Here is a 22,273-nt window from a genome sequence, read left to right as displayed (position 1 = left end):
AAATCTCTACTATATAAGGGAGAGTGAGCTAAGTACAAAGAATAATGGATTCATAGGACTGAGAGTTGGAAGGTTTCTGTGAAAAAGACAATCAAGAGTCAGTCAGACTAGCATTTATTAAGAATCTAATATGTACTGTGCTAAGTGCTAGGAATTTTTAAAAGGGAAACACACACACACACACACACACACACACACAGAATCCCTGCTCTAAAGGAGTTCACAGTCTAACAAGGGAGATAATGTGCCAACAGCTATGAACAAACAAGATAATATACAGAATAAATTTGTGGTAGTTTCAGAAGGAAGTCACTAAGATTAAAAAGGACTGGGAAAGGCTTCTTGCAGAAGGTAGAATTTTTGCTGAGACTTAAAGAAATCCTGAAAATCTAGGAGGTAGAGATGAGAAAAGAGAACTCCAGGCATGGCGGGTGAATGCCAGTGAGGATGCTCTGATTTGGAAGATGGAGTGTCGTATGTGTGTGTGTGTGTGTGTGTGTGTGTATGTGTGTGTGTGTGACAATAAGGAGACCAGTGTCACTGCATCACCGAGTGAATGGAGAATGAAGTATAAGAAACTGGAAATGTAGGAAGGGGCTAGGTTATAAAGAACTTTGAAAGCCAAGCAGAAGATTTTATGTTTGATCCTGGTGGTAGTAGCGAGACACTGGAGTATATTGAATAGAACAGGTGACATGATAAGACTTTTATTTTAGGATGATGAATTTGACAGTTGAGTGGGAGATGGACTAGAGTAGGGAGAGATCTGAGGCACGTAGACCAAGCAGCAGGCTGTTGCAATAATCCAGTCATGAGGTGACAAGGGTCTGAACCAGAAAGATAGCAGTGTCCAAGATAGAAGAGGTCAATAACATCATAGTTTGTGAAAGACAAAGAACTAGAGACAGATAATTCCGAGATGAAAGTTTACTTAGCAGAGCCACCAGCAGGAAGTGATACCTTTCAAACAGTCATCAGAGCTAAGAAGATATCTAAGACCTACAGATATTACTCAAGTTCAGGTATTTATCTAATGGACTCTAGGCTGGTCAGGAACCCATAGCTGCTGATGCCATAGCAGAGCTACCCACATATTTTTTCTTCATCTTTATCCCAGCACATATCTCCCAAAGCAATTGCTGCATCCAAGCCCAGGTCTCATGGGAATCTAACATCCCTGAAGTTTAATGAATCTAATCCATTCATTAGATTCTCCTGATGAATGAATGAGAGCTCCCTTGCCTCATCTATAATGGGCTATGAGACTGATGCTATGGGCAATGCCTTATCACACACACACACACACACACACACACACACATACACACACACATACATGCACACACACGTATAACATTCAACAAGAGTGCATCACAAGGGGAGAAGAGGAGCAAAGTATACAGAAAGCTGTCATCAGAGGTAGGAAAACCTAGGTTCAAATTCCACCTCTGACCTATAGCAACTATATGACCTTGGTCAAGTCACCCCATCTCTTATTATTCTAAGCAACTCCCTAAGACTCAAAGTTGTACAAAAGGTGCCAACCTGCCTTGGGAGCACTATACACCATTCAAATCACAAGACACCATTCCTATGTACTAGGGAGAAGTTGGCATCTAGATCTGGAAGTACAGCTTGGACAAGTGGCAAGTCATTTTGAGCATGGAATTTCCCATTTTGCTTCTCATGAAAGAGAATCTGATATTCCAAAGCTTCTCTGACTTTCTTTCTTCTTCGTTTTTCTTAAGGTATCTTAAGATATCAAAGAAAATTTGAGATCAGATAGAACCTGAGCTCAAGTCTAGTCTCAGAAACTATTGCATAACCCTAGGTAAGTCATTTAACCTCTGTCTGCCTCAGTTCCCTCATCTGTAAAATGGCAATAGCACCTATCTCCCAGCATTGTTACAAAGATAAAATGAGATAATATTTGCATTGTATGGCAAAAAGTGCCATAAAAATGCTAATTATTACTATTATTTCCTATGCACATGATGAAGACTAGTTAGATTAGGTCCATTTCCCAAAAGGAGGAGAGACCCTCTTCAAGGCCCATGAAACATCCTTGATTACTTCAGGAGTAAAACATAGATCTAGAACTTGGAACATTAGAAGACATCTAGTCCAATCCCTACATTTTACAGATGAAAAAACTGAGACCCAAGGAAGTTAAGCCATTTGCCCAAAATCACAATTTTGTGTCAGAGTTGGGTATTGAATTCCAGGTCCTCCAGCTATAGAGCCAATTAATTATATTCAACAAGCATTTATTTAATACCTACTATATGCCAGATACTGTGGTAGCTGCTAGCAATACAAAAACAAAAGTATCATAGTCCCTTGCTCTTGAGCAGCTTATACCCTATTGAGAAAAAATGGCATGTATGGACATAAATGAATACAAAACACATAGCGTGAATACGTAGTAATTTCTGATGGGAGGTGGTGTTGACAAGTAGGGATATGTAGATTCCTGTTGGAGGTGACAACTAAGCAGAGGTTTGGAGGAAGATCCCCTAGGGATCCTAGAAAGCAGAGGGGATGAAGAAATTAAGATGTGGAGTTAGTGGTGCAAATATGAAGAGCTAACAGATGGAATGGATGGACAGGAAATAACAAGGAAGCCAGTTTGGCACAGTCAACAAGTCTTAATTAAGTGCCAGGTATTGTGCACTAAGAACACAAAGAAAGAGAAAAGATAGTCCCTGATCTCAAGTTGCTTACAGTTTAATGGGGGAGAGAGCAAGAAAACAGCTAAGTATAAACAAAATATAAATAGGGTCAAATTGTATATATTCAACCAAACTAAGGCACTAAGATTAAGGGGGATTGGGAAAGGTTTCTTGTAGAAGATTTTAGCTGGTACTTAAATGAAGCAGGTGAATACCATGCATTAAGCCTAAAAAAATAATGTTGAGTCAGTCTGTGAAAGGCTTTCAAAGTCAAACAGCTGAGTTTGTATTCAGTCCTTATGTACAGAGGGAACTAGCTGAGCTTTTTGAATAGGGGAATGCTGTGGTCACAGCTGTGCTATGGAAATATCCATGTGAAAAATCCTGACCTCTCCTTTCCCATTTTATCAACAGTATCAGACAATTGTGCACTTAACTGAATGTTTTCTAAGAATCTAGGGCAAAAGACTTACTAGTCATGTGGCCAGGAAATATCACATGACTCTACACAAATCACTGACACCTATGCTCCTCAGTTTCTTCTTTAGTAAAAAGAAAATAATATTTGCACCCCACAGGAATATGGTAAGGAAAGCATGTCCTAACTGAAAGACAGCAAGGTAGAGTGAAAAAGAGTCCTGGATTTGGAGTCCCCAAGGCCTTAGATAGAGTCCCACCCCTGCCACTCATGGACTGTGGGGCAGTCTAAACCCCAGTTTCCTCCTCTCTAAATTGTGAGTAATCATATTTTCACCATGTATCACATACTATGGTTAAATGGAAACCATTATTTTTATTATAGACTGCCTCAATAGGGAGGGGGTTGATAGAATCTCTGAACTGGAAGGATCTCAGAGACCTGTAATGTTAATTATGTTAATGAGAGTTAAAGATCTTCACCCATTAATGGGCCTGCCCATTAAGGGAAGCTTAATTAAGGGAGATTTGTTTTGTAGGAAGGCCCAAACCTTTTGTTAATTTCTAATGAGGCACTGGCTCTCCAGGGTTGTTATGTCCTCTGGCTCTGAAAAGTGTACATATACTCTGAGGTGAGGTTTTGTTTTGGGGCTTACTCGTTGGAAGTTTTTGTTTGGCCAGATGAGACTCTGAGTAGCCACTAAGGAGGGCCACCCCTCCACCCTGGCTTTGAAAATTCAAATGTTGATGCTTCTCTCTCTGATAATGATCTATGTATATAATGGTCAGATAGTTGAATCTGTCTGTTGATCTCTGATGTATGTATTGTTTATGGTTAGCCAGTTGGAAGCCCTGTCTCTTGGTATTTATTTCTCTGTTTATATTTTCTCTGAAGTTCAGGGTGCTGACTTTTTTCCCTGAACTAAGTGAATGATACATGTGCTTGATTAAAGTAAATTCTGGACCCCTCAAAAGATGCCTTTCCTTTTAGAAAGAACCTGTACAGCAGGTCCTCCTGTGTATGCCAGAGTCCATGCTGTTACAAGGCCATGTGGCCTTGCTCCTTCCTGCGTAGGAATGACCACTTCTAAGATATGCCTTACAAGTAGGCATTTATTCACTTAAAGACCTCCAGTGAAAGCTAACCAGATGTGTGCTGGAGCCATCACAAATCCTCTCACAAAAACCATTAGTTATATTTTCAGTATAAGCGTTTGTATCTATGTTTTACAAATCAGCAAGCTCTACAAATCAGGGCTTGCTTTGTTTGTTGAAAGTGATGGTAAGGATATTTATAATTCAGATTAAATTTAAAAGTGTGTCTATGTACATTTTTTTTCCTTCCAGAGAAGGGGTTGTTAAACATTTGCCAGTACACCCTAGTAAGCTACTACCTTCCAAGGTCTCCCAATCTAGGATGCAGCTGACAGTTGGGAGTTTTTCCTTGTATCGAACCAAATCTGTTACATATTCTAAGACAAAGAGAGATGAACTTGGAGTCAGATAATACTTGCATTCAAATTTTACTTGTCCTCTTGAATCCTGAGTATCCTCCTCAGTAAAATCAGGATAATAAAACCATAGTAACTCTCTGGCAGCCAGGTGGTACAGTGGATAGAATGCCAGATCAGGAGCTAGAAAGATTCATCTTTCCCAGTTCAAATCTGACTGCAAAGACTTACTAGTTGTGTGACCCTAGGCAAGTCACTTAATCTTGTCTATCTTAGTTTCATCATTTGTAAAATGAGCTGAAGAAGGAATGGCAAACCACTCCAACATCTTTGCTAAGGGGTCACAGAGAGTTGGACATGACTGAAAAACGACTGACTAACTATGCCAAAACAATTGTTAAGAGAACTATAACATTGAGGAGTTAGAGGGGACCTGAGAGGCTCAAAAGAAAGTTGATGACTTGCCCAAGGTCACTGAGACAGTAAGTATCACAGGCAGGATTTGAACCTTGGTCCTCAAACTTCAGGACTCTTGCTCTTTCCACTATGAGATAATGTATATAAGATATTTCATAAGCTTTAAAGCATATAGAAATATTACCTATTATTAATAAGCCCTCCGATCTCTACTCATTGTTCTTAGTCCTACTCTTTGAAGCCAAGTAGAGTAAAGCTAATCCACCTTTCATATGACAATCCTTCAAATACTTGAAGATGGCTACCATGGACAGCTGTCATATTCCTTGATCAAGCCACATATCACCTCTCTTTCAAGCCCCTCCTAGGCCATGGTCTGCAATTCTCTTATGTTCTAATAACCTTAATCAAGATATTCTCTTTTATATCAATGTCCTTCCTAAAATGTAGCACCTAAAACTGAACACCATCCTCCAAATTGTGTCCATTTCTGGGTCTCACTGACCCAGGGGTGTGCTAGTAAAAGTTTAACAATTGGTTCTCTGGAGGGAAAAGCTCTATAGCACCAGGTACAGGAGAACTATCACCTCTTCCATTACAGACAAGACTTAATGCCACACAGTGGCTTTTCTAACCACCATGTGTTAGTCACTGTTGACTCATAGTGATTTAGCATTCCATGCACACTCCCAGATTTTTTTGAAAGCAATTGTTATCTAGGACTAGACCTTATATGTCAGCTGGTCCATCTGTACCTGATGTAGGCATCTCCTCAATGTCATCCCTGACAGGTGCTCAGCCATCTTCTCCTCAAAGACTTCCAGAACAGTGGGGCTCTATCAGTTTAAATGGAGACATAGAAAGCTCACCTCTCCCACCTTGTGAAGGTTTTTTTTTTAATTAAATGTAAGCTGTTACATTTAGTTGTATTAAATTCCATCTTACTAGGTAGCATGATTGATAGAGCATTGATCAGGAGTCAGAAAGACCTGAGTTCAAATCTGCTGGATGACCCTGGGCAAGTCATTTCACTATGAGACAATACATGTAAAGCACTTTGCATGGTGCCTGGAACATAGTATAATATTAAATGCTTATTCTCTTCCCCCTTTCTCAAAAACAAAAAAAAAAAAAAAACCTTTGTCTGCCTCAGTATCTTCAACCATAAAATGGGGATAATAACTGCACCTACCTCCCAAGATTATTGAATCAAGGCACAAACCTTAAGGTATTATGTAAATAGAAGCTATTATGATTATTACTAGAATTAGTCCATTGTTAGGGGTCATTTTTTTTGTATACTTGCATACAACATAACCTCCTAGCTCCTTCCTCAGATTCTATAAGTAAGCTTTTTATGTCTCCATTCAAACTGATAGAGCCCAACAGTTCTGGAGGTCATCAAGCAGAAGATGGCTGAACACATGTCAGGGACTACATTGAGGAGAGACCTATATCAGGTATAGATGGACCAACTGACATCTAAAGTCTAGCTCTAAGTTTCTATGGTTCTGCAGCTAAATGATCTCACACTCATAAAGCTCTTGGGAGGAAGTAGCTATACAAATTTAAAATGCAACCAACTCTCAGCTAGCTCTCTCTAGTAACCCCAGGGTTTTGCCTTAACAAGTTTAATTACAGAGCCAAGATGGCGGAGTAGAAAGACGCACATACACATAGCTCCGAACCCACAACCCACAGAACGGCTAGAGAGGACCAACTCACGGTGAATTCTGCACCCAGAGGCCACGGAATATTGGAGCAAGGGAGATTTCTGTTCCGGAGAGACCTGCAAACCTCTCGCGGGGGGTCCTTCACGCTGCGGACTGGGCGCCGGGACTGGGAGCAGAGGGCAGCCCTGCAGCGGCCGCGACACCGTGAGGAAAAGATCCGAGCGGGTTACGGGGACAAGAGCTCCAGTGGCAGCACAAGCCCCTCCACCCTCAGGTGACGGGGGTCGGTGAGAGAGTCTCTTTGGCGGATCGAGGGAAGTGGGGTGCCCCCATGGCTCGGCCCCCCCCGGGAGATAGAAGCTGAGAGGCGGCTGCAGACAAGGGCTCCCCAAGCGGGCGGGAGCCTGGATCCATTGTGGAAGGTCTGTACATAAACCCCCTGAGGGAACTGAGCCTGAGAGGCGGCCCTGCCCCGACCTGACCACCTGAACTTAATTCTCACACTGAATAGCAGCCCTGCCCCCGCCAAAAGCCCTAAGGGGGGGAGGAGCATTTGAATCTCAGTCCCCAAACGTTGGCTGGGAGGAGAATATTCAGAGGTCAAGTCACTGGGTGGGGAGAATGCCCAGAAAAGGGAAAAGAAATAAAACTATTGAAGGCTACTTTCTTGGAGAACAGACATTTCCTCCCTTCCTTTCTGATGAGGAAGAACAATGCTTACCATCAGGCAAAGACACAGAAATCAAGGATTCTGTGTCCCAGCCCACCCAATGGGCTCAGGCCATGGAAGAGCTCAAAAAGAATTTTGAAAATCAAGTTAGAGAGGTGGAGGAAAAACTGGGAAGAGAAATGAGAGGGATGAAAGAGAAGCATGAAAAGCAGATCAGCTCCCTGCTAAAGGAGAACCAAAAAAATGTTGAAGAAATTAACACCTTGAAAACTAGCCTAACTCAATTGGCAAAAGAGGTTCAAAAAGCCAATGAGGAGAAGAATGCTTTCAAAAGCATAATTAGCCAAATGGAAAAGGAGATTCAAAAGCTCACTGAAGAAAATAGTTCTTTCAAAACTAGAATGGCACAGATGGATGCTAAGGACTTTGTGAGAAAGACAGATATCACAGAACATAGAGAGAAGATTGGAAAAATGGAAGATAATGTGAAATATCTTATTGGAAAAACAACTGACCTGGAAAATAGATTCAGGAGAGACAATGTAAAAATTCTGGGACTACCTGAAAACCATGATCATAAGAAGAGCCTAGACATCATCTTCCATGAAATTATCAAGGAAAACTGCCCTGAGATTCTAGAACCAGAGGGCAAAATAAATATTCAAGGAATCCACAGAACACCGCATGAAAGAGATCCAAAAAGAGAAACTCCTAGGAACATTGTGGCCAAATTCCAGAACTCCCAGGTGAAAGAGAAAATATTGCAAGCAGCTAGAAAGAAACAATTCAAATATTGTGGAAATACAATCAGGATAACACCAGATCTAGCACCCTCTACATTAAGGGATCGAAGGGAATGGAATAGGATATTCCAGAAGTCAAAGGAACTAGGACTAAAACCAAGAATCACCTACCCAGCAAAACTGAGTATAATACTTCAGGAGAAAAAATGGTCTTTCAATGAAATAGAGGATTTTCAAATTTTCTTGATGAAAAGACCAGAGCTGAAAAGAAAATTTGACTTTCAAACACAAGAATGAAGAGAACCATGAAAAGGTGAACAGCAAAGAGAAGTCATAAGGGACTTACTAAAGTTGAACTGCTTACATTCCTACATGGAAAGACAATATTTGTAACTCTTGAAACATTTCAGTATCTGGGTACTGGGTGGGAGTACACACACACACACATGCACACACGCACACATACATAGAGACAGAGTGCACAGAGTGAATTGAAGAGGATGGGATCATATCTTAAAAAAAAAAATGAAATCAAGCAGTGAGAGAGAAATATTGGGAGGAGAAAGGGAGAAATTGAATGGGGCAAATTATCTCTCATAAAAGAGGCAAGCAAAAAACTTATTAGTGGAAGGATAAAGAGGGGAGGGGAGAGAAAAACATGAGGTCTACTCTCATCACATTCCACTAAAGGAAAGAATAAAATGCATACTCATTTTGATAGGAAGACCTATCTCACAATACAGGAGAGTGGGGGACAAGGGCACAAGCAGGGTGGGGGGGAGGATAGAGAGGAGGGCACGGGGAGGAGAATGCAATCCGAGGTCGACACTCATGGGGAGGGAAAGGATCATAAGAGAATAGAAGCAATGGGGGACAGGATAGGATGGAGGGAAATATAGTTAGTCCTATACAACACAACTAGTATGGAAATCATTTGCAAAACTACACAGATTTGGCCTATATTGAATTGTCTGTCTTCCAAAGGGAAGGGGTGGAGAGGGAGGGAGCTAAAGAAGTTGGAACTCAAAGTGTTAGGATCAACTGTAATGTTCTTATCACTAGGAAATAAGAAATACAGGTTAAGGGGTAAAGAAAGCTATCTGGCCCTACAGGACAAAAGAGAAGACAGAGACAAGGGCAGAGAGGGAGGATAGAAGAGAGAGCAGATTGGTCACAGGGGCAATTAGAATGCTTGGGTTTGGGGGGGGGAGGGGATAAAAGGGGAGAAAATTTGTAACCCAAAATTTTGTGAAAATAAATGTTAAAAGTTAAATAAAAAAAAAGTTTAATTACACTCTTTCCAATCTTTTTTCATGCTACCTCCACTAAAGGCAATGACTTCAAATGATCAACATGCAAGGTCACCATTCTTCAGGCTATTTGTCAGTGACTACATTTACCTTGTGAGCACTCTGGATCATAGATTTAAGGCTGGACCTAGCCTTAGAGACTAGCTATTATAATTCTCTGATTTTACATGTAATGAGGGTAATCAGAGGAGATCCATCATCTGTTGGAATAGGCCCAAACTCATAGCTACAAATGCTCCATGGGATGGAACTCACAGGCTCCAATCCAAAAACATAATAGGGTTGATCAGGGCAACCCTGCAATGTGCTGTACTGGGACCTTTGGGGTCATCCCATGGAACAGGCTTTGAGATAAAGTTGCAGAGGTTCCAATCTAGCAGAAGAAGGAAAGGAGGAGAAGAGGCAAAGCACATTTCCTAATTAGCCCCATCACATGCAAATAAGGAAACAAGTACTGAAAGAGGACACTCAAGATCACACAGAGAGTTAGTGGCACAGAGCCAGAGTTCAACTTTCAATCTCTTGACTTTAAGCCCAGTGCTGTAACCACTGCACCATGGGGCACTCTGTCTGTGTTATTATCAAGGGACCATTATATTATAGATTTAGAACTAGAAAAGATTTTAGAGGTCATTAACTCTAGTATCACTAAAAAGGCCATGAAATGAATAATATAGCCTATCAGCCAACATTGGTTGAAACCTTGGGGTTTCAATACAAGAAAGCAGAGAGAGCTGACTGAGTGTGTATTGGTCCCTATATTCGCTGCCTCCTGGCCAGATGTCAAGAGTATTCTTCCTAATTGACATACAAATATATTCAATTCAACAAATATTTATTAAACTCTCACTACATACATGGCATTGTGTTAGACAGTGAGGTCACAAGGATAAAAATGAAATAGCCCTTATCTTCAAGAAGCTTACCTTTTACTTGGGAAAAAGGAAATAAATAGCTTGGTTTAATACAAAGTAATTAGGAAAATAGAGTACACTGATACTTGAGCATCAGCAAAGACTTTGTGTAGGAGGAGGTATTTGAGCTGAACCTCTAAGAAAATTAAGGGTTCTAACAGTCTGGAGAGGGTCTGTATGAGCTGTACAATAAACACAACAGTAATATGAAATTTCTGGAACTGTAGGTGGGAGGCAGATAGTGGAAGGAAAGTGACCTATCTATGGTCATCTTGGTCTCCTGACCCCAAGTCCAATACTCTTTCCACAATAATACATTTCCTCTCTAAAAAGAGGTGTGCCAGTAAATGTTTAACAAGCTTTCTAGTACCCATGATATGCTTTTAAGTAATCTGCATTATTTATTAACATTTTTTCATTACTTTCTTAAGTCTAGACGATCAATAAAACAATAAACCAAGCCCAGATATGTAGCATTTGCTAATTTCGAAGGTATAAATGTTCACATTGAAAATATAACAATCAGTTCCCAAGCTGGTTCAAGCTGGCTCCAGCACATAGTCTCTAAAACAATGTGATCTGGAGTGGTCCCCTTGGATTGACTGTTACAGCTGTGACCTTGTCAAGTTGCATGTACATAGAAGAGATATGAATATGGTGACAAGATAGAAATCTTGTCCTCCTCCTTCATGACCCAGCCTCAAGTGATCACCCTGACAGAAGTGGTTGCACCTTGTCCTTTTCTTTCCTGACCGATTGTTCTGAACTAATATTGACAATCATTTCATCATCCTAAACCTTATTTCTCTGCTAAGTCTTAAGATCAACTGTACAAGTATTATTGAACACATCATGATTTCCTAGACCTGTAGTTGGGGGGAACCTTGGTTTGAGCCCACCTCTACTACTTACTAGCTGAGTGACAATGCAACAGAGGAAAAGGAAAGGGAACAGATCTCCCCTGGTCACCCCCAGTACATATGGATGAGGAAACTGAAGTCTTGAAAGGAGAGGCTATAGAATGAGGAAAATAATATCTTACTGCCTACCTCACAGGAATGATAGAAGGCTTAAAGGAAATCATGTATGTAAAGAGTTTCACAAACGGTAAAACATTAAATAAATGTAAGCAATTATTTTTGCCTCAGATCAGTGTCCTTTCTTAGAATGATAGAATCATAGAATTTGAGCCAGAAGGGAGCAGAGAAGGCATGTGATCCAACATCCTTATTTTACAGATGAGGAAATGAAGGTAAAGTGATTTGTCTTGGGTCACACAGTTACTAAATGAATGGACTGGAATTTGAACCCAGGTTCACTAATTCCAAATTCAGCACTCTTCCCATTCTGCTATGGCACTTCCCACAGTAAAAATGGCTTTAAAAAGGGTATAGGAGAGATGGTGGTCATGGTGGTGGTGATGGTCATAGGAGCTGTATCAAAGTATAAAGGTTCCTATTTCTATAACACTTTAAGGTTTACAACATAACAATTCCATGAAGTTACTACTAAGTGTGTGTGTATATAGAAACTGATATCAGAGAAATAAAGACATTAAACTCAAGATCACATAAATGCAAGTCCTTTGTCCTCTCCCCCAAAATATGAGTTGCCTACAATGTAGAGAGCAATCTACATCAAATCTTGGAGGACATATAAAGTTAAAATAAGAAATTATTCCTGTCCTAATGAGGGAGGAGTGAGGGAATGATATAAGCTACCAAAATAAAACCAAGGGATGGGTCTGATCTTGTTTTCCAAAACTGATCACATTTGTCACAACTTTCTAGGAATTGTGACCTAAGCAATATATATGTATGTATGTGTGTGTGTACCTTTATACAAATGTGTATATATGTATGTGAACATACATGTATGTGTGTATTATGTCTGCGTATATGAGTGTGTGTATAAATATATGTATGTGTGTATATTATATACAATGCATGTATGTATGTACACATTTGTATCTTGTGCATATATACATATGTAGTGTTTTACATTGTATATATGCAGTGTATGTGCATGCATGCATACTATATGCGTGTATTTTGTGTATACATAAAAGTGTGTGTGTTGCACATATACATGTATATGTATGTGCAATGTGTGTATGCATGTATATACATACATATATTTGTATATATAGGCATGCATGGGTATATGTATATATATATACATTATAAAATATACATATGTGGGTATATGGAATGTCATGTTTGTATGTCTCTCTAGGTAAAGAAAAAATGCCTTTGATAGCCTGAAGTTTGTTTCCTCCAGTCCCATTCTATCTCATTCAACTTTTCACTTCAGTGGCCCTAAGTGACAGGCCCAAATCCAGAGAAATTTGAGATTGGAACAGCCTTAATGGGCCGATAGGAAGGAAAACCTGGCAAGGAAGTACAGCAGGGCAACCTGGGAGGGCTTCTTTCTCAATTCAGGGCTCTCCTCAGGACACTCAGTTCCTCCCTTTCACCAAAGCCTCTACATTTTCAAAAGCATCACATCTGGAGTTAGGCACAGCCAGGCCTCCAGGGAGCACATGTGAAAAAAAAATGTGTCAATATGAAAAAAATCCCCAAAACAAAAAAAAATAACATACAGTATTACTCTTCCTTCCTTCCTTTCTTCCTTTTTTGCTTCCTCCTTCCCCTCTGGATACTTCAAGGAATGATTATATCATTAATGGGTACTTCCTTCACCCATATAAAAGAAAACCTCTCCACACTTTAGGAAATGCTCTCATGAGAAGCTATTACCAGCCGAACCCCCTAAAAAAAATCTGCCTGGTTGAGGATGAACCTCTGCGCACTTAGCTAGGATGATATGCCTTCTGGACTGGTGCTCAATGTTCTTTGCCTTTGAGAGTTCTGCCCTGAAGAATCAGAGGAGAATATCCTTGGAATCTTGCTTCATTAGGAATGGAGAAATGAAGAAAATGTAGAGGATATGTTAGTCCAAGGGAAGCCACTCTTCCAAATCAAGTCCCCTGAGGACCCTAAGAGGTGAGAAGGAAAGCATGAGTTGAAATTTGAGTTTCCAGAACAACCCAAGAAGTGAATCTGGAACAACAGGAAATGTAGTTTAACCAAAGGGTGTGATGTTGAAGGAGTGGGAAGGAGGGGAAGTTTTGATGAAACAGAATAGCAAGACACCAGTGCCACTGCAGGAACTAAGTATACTTGGATCCAGTATGGCATAGACCTGATGGCACGCCAACTTAATTCAATTTGACATTTATTAAGCTCTTTCTATAAAGTGCCAGAGTAGGCACTAAAGACCAAAAACAAACCAAAAAGCTACTCTCTGCTCACAAATAGCTAAATTAGAGAATCATAGAATATTGAAAATCATCTCTAATCCAACCCCTTCATTTTATAGACTAGGGAACCAAGGCCCAAATAAGTGAAATGATTTGTCCAAGTTCACACAATTCTTGATATACAGCCAGAGTCAATATTTGAACCCAATACTCAGTGTCTAAATCCTGTATTGTTTTCACTAGAACAAATACATTTCACAAATGAAGAAATAGAGACCCCAAGAAAAAGAGGGGCTGTTTTCCAGTTCTCACAGTATGCTTTTTTATTGTCAGTGGTTCAACAGGATGGCATTATGGGAAGAGTGTTGGACTTATAATTCCAGCTCTGCCCTTTTTAGTCATGTGACTTCATTATCTCTTTGAGTCTCAGTTTCTTTGTATGTAAAAGAGGGGTAATAACTGCCAACCTTTCTCCTTCACTGGATGGATGAAAATCAAATGACATGATGGATGTAAAAAGGCTTTGTAACCCTTAAAGGGCCATATAATGCCAGCCACTATTATTATTGCTTCAATTAACACAACGAACTATAGGAAATAAGAGCATGTCTCCCACAGGGACCCTGAATGTGAAAGAATCCAGGCATTTTGATATAGTCCCCATATTAAAACCCAGTCATTGAGAATGCCATATCCATGGGATCAGCATAATGTTGTGGAACCAGGCCATTTCAGAGAAGGTACGCATGCATTTGCAAGAGTTCCTGTCACTTATAGGCACCAGGATGTTACTAATTGAGAGCCCCTGTAGGGCCCAAGACAAAAGGCTTAATTATCCCACGGAAAGCACATTTAATGTACACAAAGCCAGTTCTGTACTCAGCAAAGACTGGGTACAGATGGACTGACCTTTAACCCACTTTGCAAAATTAAATTTGAAAGAAATCAACCATGGGGTGGATTTCCTTCTTGAAGCAACAGCTTGTCATCTGTTCTGAGGCAACATGGAAGAGGGAGAACATCATAGACCTGGGAGTCTGAGGACCTGCTATGTGGGCTCTGATCCTTCCTAGCTTTGGGGTCCTCAGAAAGCCAGGGACCGTCTCCTCTGAGGTATGGCTTCTTCATATATAAAATAAGAGTGCTAATCTCAGCATCATTGACTTTCCAGGGTTTTTGTGAACATCCAATGAGATAATTTTTGTAAAGTTCTTTCTAGACTTCAAAGGATTCTATAAAAATAACAGTTCCCAATTGTCTAGACCTTTGAGGATTACAAAACACTTTCTTTACAACAGCTCTGGGAGGGAGGGAAGGCCACTAGTGTCACCCATAGGAGGCAATGATAGGATTTAAGAGGTGGAAGGGTCCACTTAACAATCCACTCAGTGCACCCTCTCTCATTTTACAGATGAGGAAACTGAGGCTTGGGGAGGTTAAGAAACTCAGTGTTCTATAGGGACTGTTTTATTTGTTTTTTCTTTATGTCCACAGGATTTAGCACAGCACTTACCATATTGTAAATATTTTTTTTTCATTCTTCCACTCATTGAAGTGTTGGAATGAGGACTGAAATTCAGGTCTTCTAACTCTAAGGTCTTTGTTCCGTATGCTACCCCAAGCTGCCTATGTGTGTGTCAGTGATTGGATTTTAAAAATTGTTGTTCCTCTTACTGACATATGTCTCCAATGCTGCATTGCCATGAAGGTGTCTCTGGGCTTCCCAAGACAAAATAAAAGCTCTGGCAGGGCATATCCAGCAATGAAGGCTGAGAATGGGTCCAGTGATGGATTTGTGTATGTCATCCAAGGACTAGCTTAAAATTCAGAGAGGACTGTCTCTGAAAGGCTGAACCCCTCAGGATAAATGTTTAAGCCCCCAAAACTCAAGAAGACTGAGTATTTTGGTGTACAGGGATGAGCGCTGAACGCAGAGTCAGGATAGACCTGGTACCAAGTCTCATTATCTATGTAACCCTGGGAAACTCATTAGCCTCTCTGACCTCCATTTACTCATTTTTAAAAGGGGCTCATAATATCATCTAACTTACAAGGTAGTTAGAAAGATAAAGTGAGAACACAAACACAGAGCTTTGCAAATCTTAAAATAATATTTAAATTTCAGTTACTGTCTGTAGCAACAGAGAGAGGATATCTATCCTATATCTGAAGTATTGACAAAAGTAGAAGTAATATAATTTTTAATTAATAATAATAAATATAATAGTAATTCTAATGTAATTTTTAAGTCTGAGCAATAGTGAAGTGATAGCCATGGAATCAATCAACAATTATTTAGTAAGAGCCTGGGATATATAGGGTTGTCAGGGAGGTCTCACACCTCTGGTGTAAGGGCATACCAAGTCTTTTTCAGAGTCACTTAATCACCTTTCCTATCCACATTCACCCAACTCTCACCTGTATTCTAAGAAGCTTTTGAAATGCAGTGGCCAGACTCCAGTAAACAGTCTCCACAGACAGGCTAACCCAGGTTGAAGGTAACCTATAGGCCCCAAACCCATGGGTAAGTTAGGGGCATGTCTACCCAAATGATGTAAAGACTCACCCTGGCAGAATGGGTAAATGAGAACAATTTGTTCCAGTGGCCATGAAGGTAGCAAGTACTTAGAACTTAGACATTGAAGATGCTTCCTGGACCATTGTCATTCATCCTGACTTTTGTCCTGCCACTAGACTTCAATAATTGTGGAAGAGAGAGTGAGACTGACAATTTTTCACAATTCACCTTCCCTTAAACCCAATTAACATATAAGTCAAGACATCACCCCACTCTGAAGTACCACCTCACACCTGTCAGATTAGCTAATATGACAAAAAGGAAATGTTGGGTGTTGGAGGGGATGTGAGAAAACTGGAACACTAATGCACTATTGGTGGAGTTATGAGCTGATCCAACCATTCTGGAAAGCAATTTGGAATCATGCTCAAAGTACATATCTTTTGTGCATACCCTTTGATCTAGCAATACCACTGCTACATATATATATATATATATCCCAAAGACATCCATAAAAAAGGAAAGAACTTATTTGTAGAGCTTTTTTTTGTGGTGGCTAAGAATTGGAAGTCAAAGAGATTCCCATTACTTGGGGAATGGCTAAACAAGTTGTGGTATATAATTATAATGGAATATTACTGTGCTATATGACAAGCAGAATGATTTCAGAAAAATCTGGAAAAACTTATACAAACTGATGCATAGTGAAGTACACAGTAACGTCAGTATTGTTTGGTGAAGAATTGTGAATGACTTGCTATTCTCAGCAATACAATGATTCAAGATAGTCCCAAAAGACTAATGATGAAGCATACCATCCACCTCCAGAGAAAGAACTGAAATTGTTGGAATACAGGTGGAAGTATGTTATTTTTCCCTTTCCTTCTTTCTTTTTTTCTTTTATTCAAGTCTTCTCATACAAAATCACTAAGATGGAAATGTTATATAAATTGCACATGCATAACCTCTGTCTGATTCCTTACCATTTCAGGGAGGGAAAAGGGGAGAGAGAATTTGGTACTCAAAGTTTTAAATAAAAATGTTAATTTAAAACAAGACATCACCCCATGATGTCATTGGTCCTCTTCAAAATTGAAGGACAAACAATGACAAAGTAAGAGCCTATGTACCAGGCACAGACAAAAGGCTGGGCTACAATACTATACATGAAATAGTTCCTGTCCTCAATGATCTTACATTCTACAGGGTAGGGTGGAGGGTGAATACAATACATACACATATAAATAAATGCAATGTGATTCCAAGGGATACACTAGCTATTTGGGGGTTGGGATTCATAGGGTTCAGGAAAAACTTCATGTAGAAAGCAATGCTCCAGTTGAGTTTTGGAAGAAACTAGAAATTCTAAGAGGTAGAAGTGATGAGAGGGAGAAAACTGTTCCCAGTCTCAGTTCCTTGTCTATAAGATGAGGATTATAATTGTATCTACTCCATTGGGTTGTTAGAAGAATGAGATAACATATGTGATGCTCTTTGCCATCCTTAAAGTGCCACGTAAATATTAACTATTATTATTGATATTTGTAGTCAAAGGACCTGGACTCTGATCTTGTTGCTTGCTACTTGTGTGACCTTGGGCAATATCACTTCTAAATCCTTATAACAATGGTTTGAGGCTAGATGAGATCTAAGATTCCTTTCAGCTCTAAATCTGATGAGTGGAATGGTCTATTTGCAGCAGCAACTCAACCACTTTTTTCTTTTGGACTAAACTAATATTCTTGTATGCAGCATTTAGATACACAAAGCAAAACATTATTCTTGCCTGGAGACTCTAGAGAGCCTGAGAGAACATTTCTGAGGGAACAAACCTAAATTTCCACCAGCTGCAGAAAATGTTGGTTGCTCCCCACACAGCAAAACTCCGCATTCACTGAAAGGAATCAAAACAAAGCAAGACAGAACACCCAGCCCCAATTCCCTTTCAACTGAATTGGAGAAACCTATTTATTGTTCCTTGGAAGGAATCTCTTTCCCTGGGGGAGGTAGAGGGATGTATATGAAAGTATTAAGGAAAGGACAGGACTCAAGATCCCTGAGCCAAAACTGCTCCCCTATCCTCAAAATCAGAAAAATGTATGTCTCCTGGTAAACAACTGGAATGCTATATCATACCAGGGCTTTCCTGAACATGAACTAGATGCTGAAAAGAGGTAGTTGGAGAAAACAAACACAAATCAAGAGGGAATTTCCTGAGAAAACTAGAGTAGCAGTCTATAAATTTTTCTGACCAAATACTTTTATCAGTCAAAAACATTTAACTCCTTCCCAATAGTTTTACTTTTGTTTATGCTATATAGCTGCACTACTGCACTAATGATTATGAAAATTATAAAATTTGCATAAAAATAGAACTTTTAAAATGAGATTGTACATTTAAAGAGACCAAATAACAGTTTATCCTGGACTAAATAAGGAACTGCCAGATAAGTGAGCAGATGAGTGACACAGGAAGACCCATGCTTTAGCAAAAACAAATGGACTGCTATATAGAGAATGACTTGGAGAGAAGAGAAACTCTAGACAACACAGAAAACAATTAGAAGGCTATTGTAAGCATCCAGGCCAGAGGAGATGAGGTCCTGAATTAGTGTGGTGGATATATAAATTTTGTGACTGTTGTTTTTCTTTCACTTTTGAATAGGACCAGTGACATCATAGGAGGGTGTCTTGATTTGTATGTGAATTGGATTGAAGTGAGTCAGACCAACCTCACTTTCTCTTCCAGAGTCATAGAATTCCAGTGCAGAACAAAAGTCAGGATAACTAGAAATGGCCTAGAATTCAGAGGATGACCTTAGCCTCCTTGCTGTCTGACCAAGCTTTACTATGCCTGCTTCAGTCACCTTCATGACTGATAAAACAAATTATTCTCATTCACATGCTTGGGAAAGAATACCTCTCCTATGGGTTTGAGGCTTGTCAGTTACCCTTAACCTTCCTTAGCTTTTCTGTTGAGATGGTTTTACCAGGGTTGGCTGATGCACATGTGACATCTTCTTAGAGCCACAGATGAGAGCTGGATGACCAGTTGGATACCAAAGGTGGATGAGCACCCTTGAACAGATTTCAACAAGCCCTCACACCAGAGGTGCTGGTCCTCCCTTAACACCCCATATACTCCAGCTGTATGAGTAAAGAAAAGAGAAAAGGGAAGACAGAACCAAAAAGATTTGACAAATGATTGGATAAGGGCAGTGGGGGAGATTGATGAGTTGAAGATGACATTAACATTGTGAAAACCTGATACGATGATGATGTCCTTAGCAGTAAGAAGGAATTATAAAGAGAAAATTGTTGGTTTTGTTTTTGTTGTGGGTTTTTTTTGGGGGGGGGTGGAGTGGGGATATTTGGATTATGTAAAGAGATCTGTGATCCAGATCATAATCCATCTGTACTTTCTTCTCCTGTGTTATTGACCCAACAGAACAAAAAGAGATGGGGTTCTTACTCACCAGTCACTACCCCCAAAGCAAAATCCACCTTTCTAGTGAATGCCTGTCACAGTCATGAAGTCATGTGGGGATGCAGGGCAAAACTGACCAAATGGTATCTGCCTAGGTACTGTGGACAGTGATGAATTTAGGAAATAACTGCCTTAGGGAGGATAACCAGTTCAGAAGAGGTTAGTTGGAAGCTTGCACAGCAGAGAGAAATCGTGTCAATATTACAAGTAACTGGCATATCATTGTTCATGACAAGCCCCACAATTAGCTATTGTAGTAAGGATGCATTTGACCCCTCTTCTTCCCACTCTTCATCTGATTGATCATATGTCCCTTAGGTTGAAACCACCATCCCCATTTGGGAGACCACACTGTTCTAGAGAACAGAAGACACCTTTCTTTTCTCCTTTCTTTCTCTCCTTCCTTTCTCTTCCTTCTTTCCTCCCTCCTTTCTTTTTCCCATTCTCCTTCCTTTCTTCCTATTTTCCTTCTCCTCTTTCTTCTTTCTGTTTTTTCCTCTTTTTTTTCATTCCTCCCTCCCTTTTTTAAAAGTCAATACATGTGCCTGAGTTTGTTTTTGGCAAACAGTACTGCTGCTGTTTTCCATGAAGTCACTGCAGGCTGAGTTAGATAATAAGCTGGCAGTCACTTCTGAGTCGTTTACAGTGTTCCTTAAAAGAAGGGACAGACTGCTCACTAAACTCACTAGAGCTGTGGGATATTTTCTCTTCTCTTCTGTGCTGTCTCTGAAATAAACAAATGGACTTTTAAGTATAATTAAAAGTCATCAGAGACCCAAATAAACAACCAGAGAGATTTCTAAAGAGTGGACGATTACAGGTCTATCCATAGATATTTTTCTTTCATGCATTTACCCCCAACAGAAGTTGTAGATAGCCAAAGACATATATTCACCCAGTGGAACACAAACACTGCACCCGCAAAGGATGGAACAATCAAAGACCAGGGTGGTCTAGTCTCTAGTTACTAGGAAGCCTTGGAACCAAGAGTTTGTCTGACTCTGTTTGATTCAGAGTATCAAAACTAGTGAAGCTTTTCTTTAAAACTACTATTAGTTGTATTTGGTAGGGTGTATATGTATAGCTATACATATGAATTTTAATTGCATTTTAAGCTTTCACCTGGCATTTTACCATCTTAGTAAAATATTAATAATAAACCCCAGAGTTTTGAGAAGAGTGTGATTCCTGCAAGAACTCTAACAAATGCTTTCCCTTCATCCATAAATTAAAACTTTTAAAATCATGACTTGGGGTTAGGATAACATTTGGTATTCATTTGGCATTTTGATTGAGTGTTTTTCTCCATGGAATTCATTATCATTTATAGGCACATTTATTTGTATTCACATAATAGGAAATGTTATTAATCCAAATGGTTCAACCAACAATGGATACTAGGAAGATCTCAGGATATCGGATTCTCTACCTCTCTCTACCAAAGTCCAATTTGCTGAACATTCATTTTTTGAAGTAGCAAAGAATTAGAAGCAAAGTAGAAATTTATGACTTGAGAAATAGCTAAGTAACATGTGGCATAGCAGTGTAATAAAATATTACTGCAACTTTAACAAAGAATATGAAGAATTCAGATACAAGATACTACTATTTTCATATGTGAACAGTTTGGCTGCTGAAAAAGGTACAGAAAAAATACAAATTTCCATAAGAAAACTGATAGAAAGTGACTTGTGAAGAGAGTCTCTCAGATAAATTGTTGAGGAAAGGCATGAACTATTCTGAAAACCAAATAAGGAACTGCCCTACCAATGATTGTACTGAGAGAATATATATTTTTGAAACAGAGGAATGAAGTTGCTGTAGTCTGTCAAATCATTTGCAAGTTATTATTGTTAGAGGTTTGAAGTTTATAAGTGGCAAAATTATAAACCACATAACTGGGCACTATGAGAAAATTATGTTGTGACTATTGGGTTCCTAGCTGACAGAAAGATGGATTTCCTGAGTTTTACCTCACAGAGTAAAGATGAGTCAGTGACTTCAGCTTTGAGCTGAAGCACAGGATAGAATTAAGAAGCAAACAGGAGGAAAAGCTTTGAGAAGGAGCTTTAGTAAGAGATAGATAGAGAGGGAGGAGCCAAGGTGGAGGAGTAGAAAGATACCCATATGCTAGCTCCTAACCCACAGCCCGTAAAATACCTGTAAAGAAGAACTCTCAACAAATTCTGGAGCAGCAGAAGCCACAGAACAATGGAGTGGAAGAGATTTCTTTTCCAGAGAGACCTGAAAAACTGACACGAAAGGTCCATTGTGCACCAGACCTGGAGCAGAGCCCAGCCCTGCCTTGACCACACAGCACCGAGAGGAACAGATCCAAGCAGGCTTCAGGGACAGAATCCCCAGCAACAGCGCAGGTCCCTCCACCCACAGGTGCCAAAGGTCAGTAAGAGGGTCTTTTCAGCTTGCCAAGAGAGGAGCAGGGTGTCTCCATAACTCAGGCCCCTCGGGAGGCAGCAGCAGAGGCAGCAGAGGGAAGGGGCTCCCAAAGCAGGCAGGAGCCCGGATCCTTTGTTGAAAGTCTCCACATAAACCCCTTGAGGGAACTAAGCCCTGTGTGGTGGCCCTGCCCCCACCTGAGCACCTGAACTTAATCTCACACTGAATAGCAACCCCACCCCTACCTAGAGCCCTGAGGCTGGGAAGCAGCATTTGAATCTCAGACCCCAAGCACTAGCTGGGCAGAACTGGAGGCAAGGTGGGTGTGGAGAGGAAACTCAG

The 22,273-nt window shown here is 40.0% G+C and overlaps 1 long non-coding RNA gene across 1 annotated transcript in view; it reads right to left on the bottom strand.

Moving 5' to 3' along the window:
- LOC140518249 (uncharacterized) overlaps positions 1-22,071 on the bottom strand; it is a 53,835-nt gene extending 31,764 nt beyond the window's left edge. The window contains exon 1 of the long non-coding RNA XR_011971881.1: positions 21,695-22,071. This is a non-coding gene — a long non-coding RNA (uncharacterized lncRNA). The remainder of the gene's footprint in view (positions 1-21,694) is intronic.
- Positions 22,072-22,273: the final 202 nt, after the last annotated feature.

The sequence above is a fragment of the Notamacropus eugenii genome, chromosome 1, assembly GCF_028372415.1.
Source record: "Notamacropus eugenii isolate mMacEug1 chromosome 1, mMacEug1.pri_v2, whole genome shotgun sequence".
Classification (NCBI taxonomy): domain Eukaryota; kingdom Metazoa; phylum Chordata; class Mammalia; order Diprotodontia; family Macropodidae; genus Notamacropus; species Notamacropus eugenii.
The sequence above is the reverse complement of the archived record's forward strand: the minus strand, read 5'-3'. Positions and strand labels throughout refer to the sequence as shown.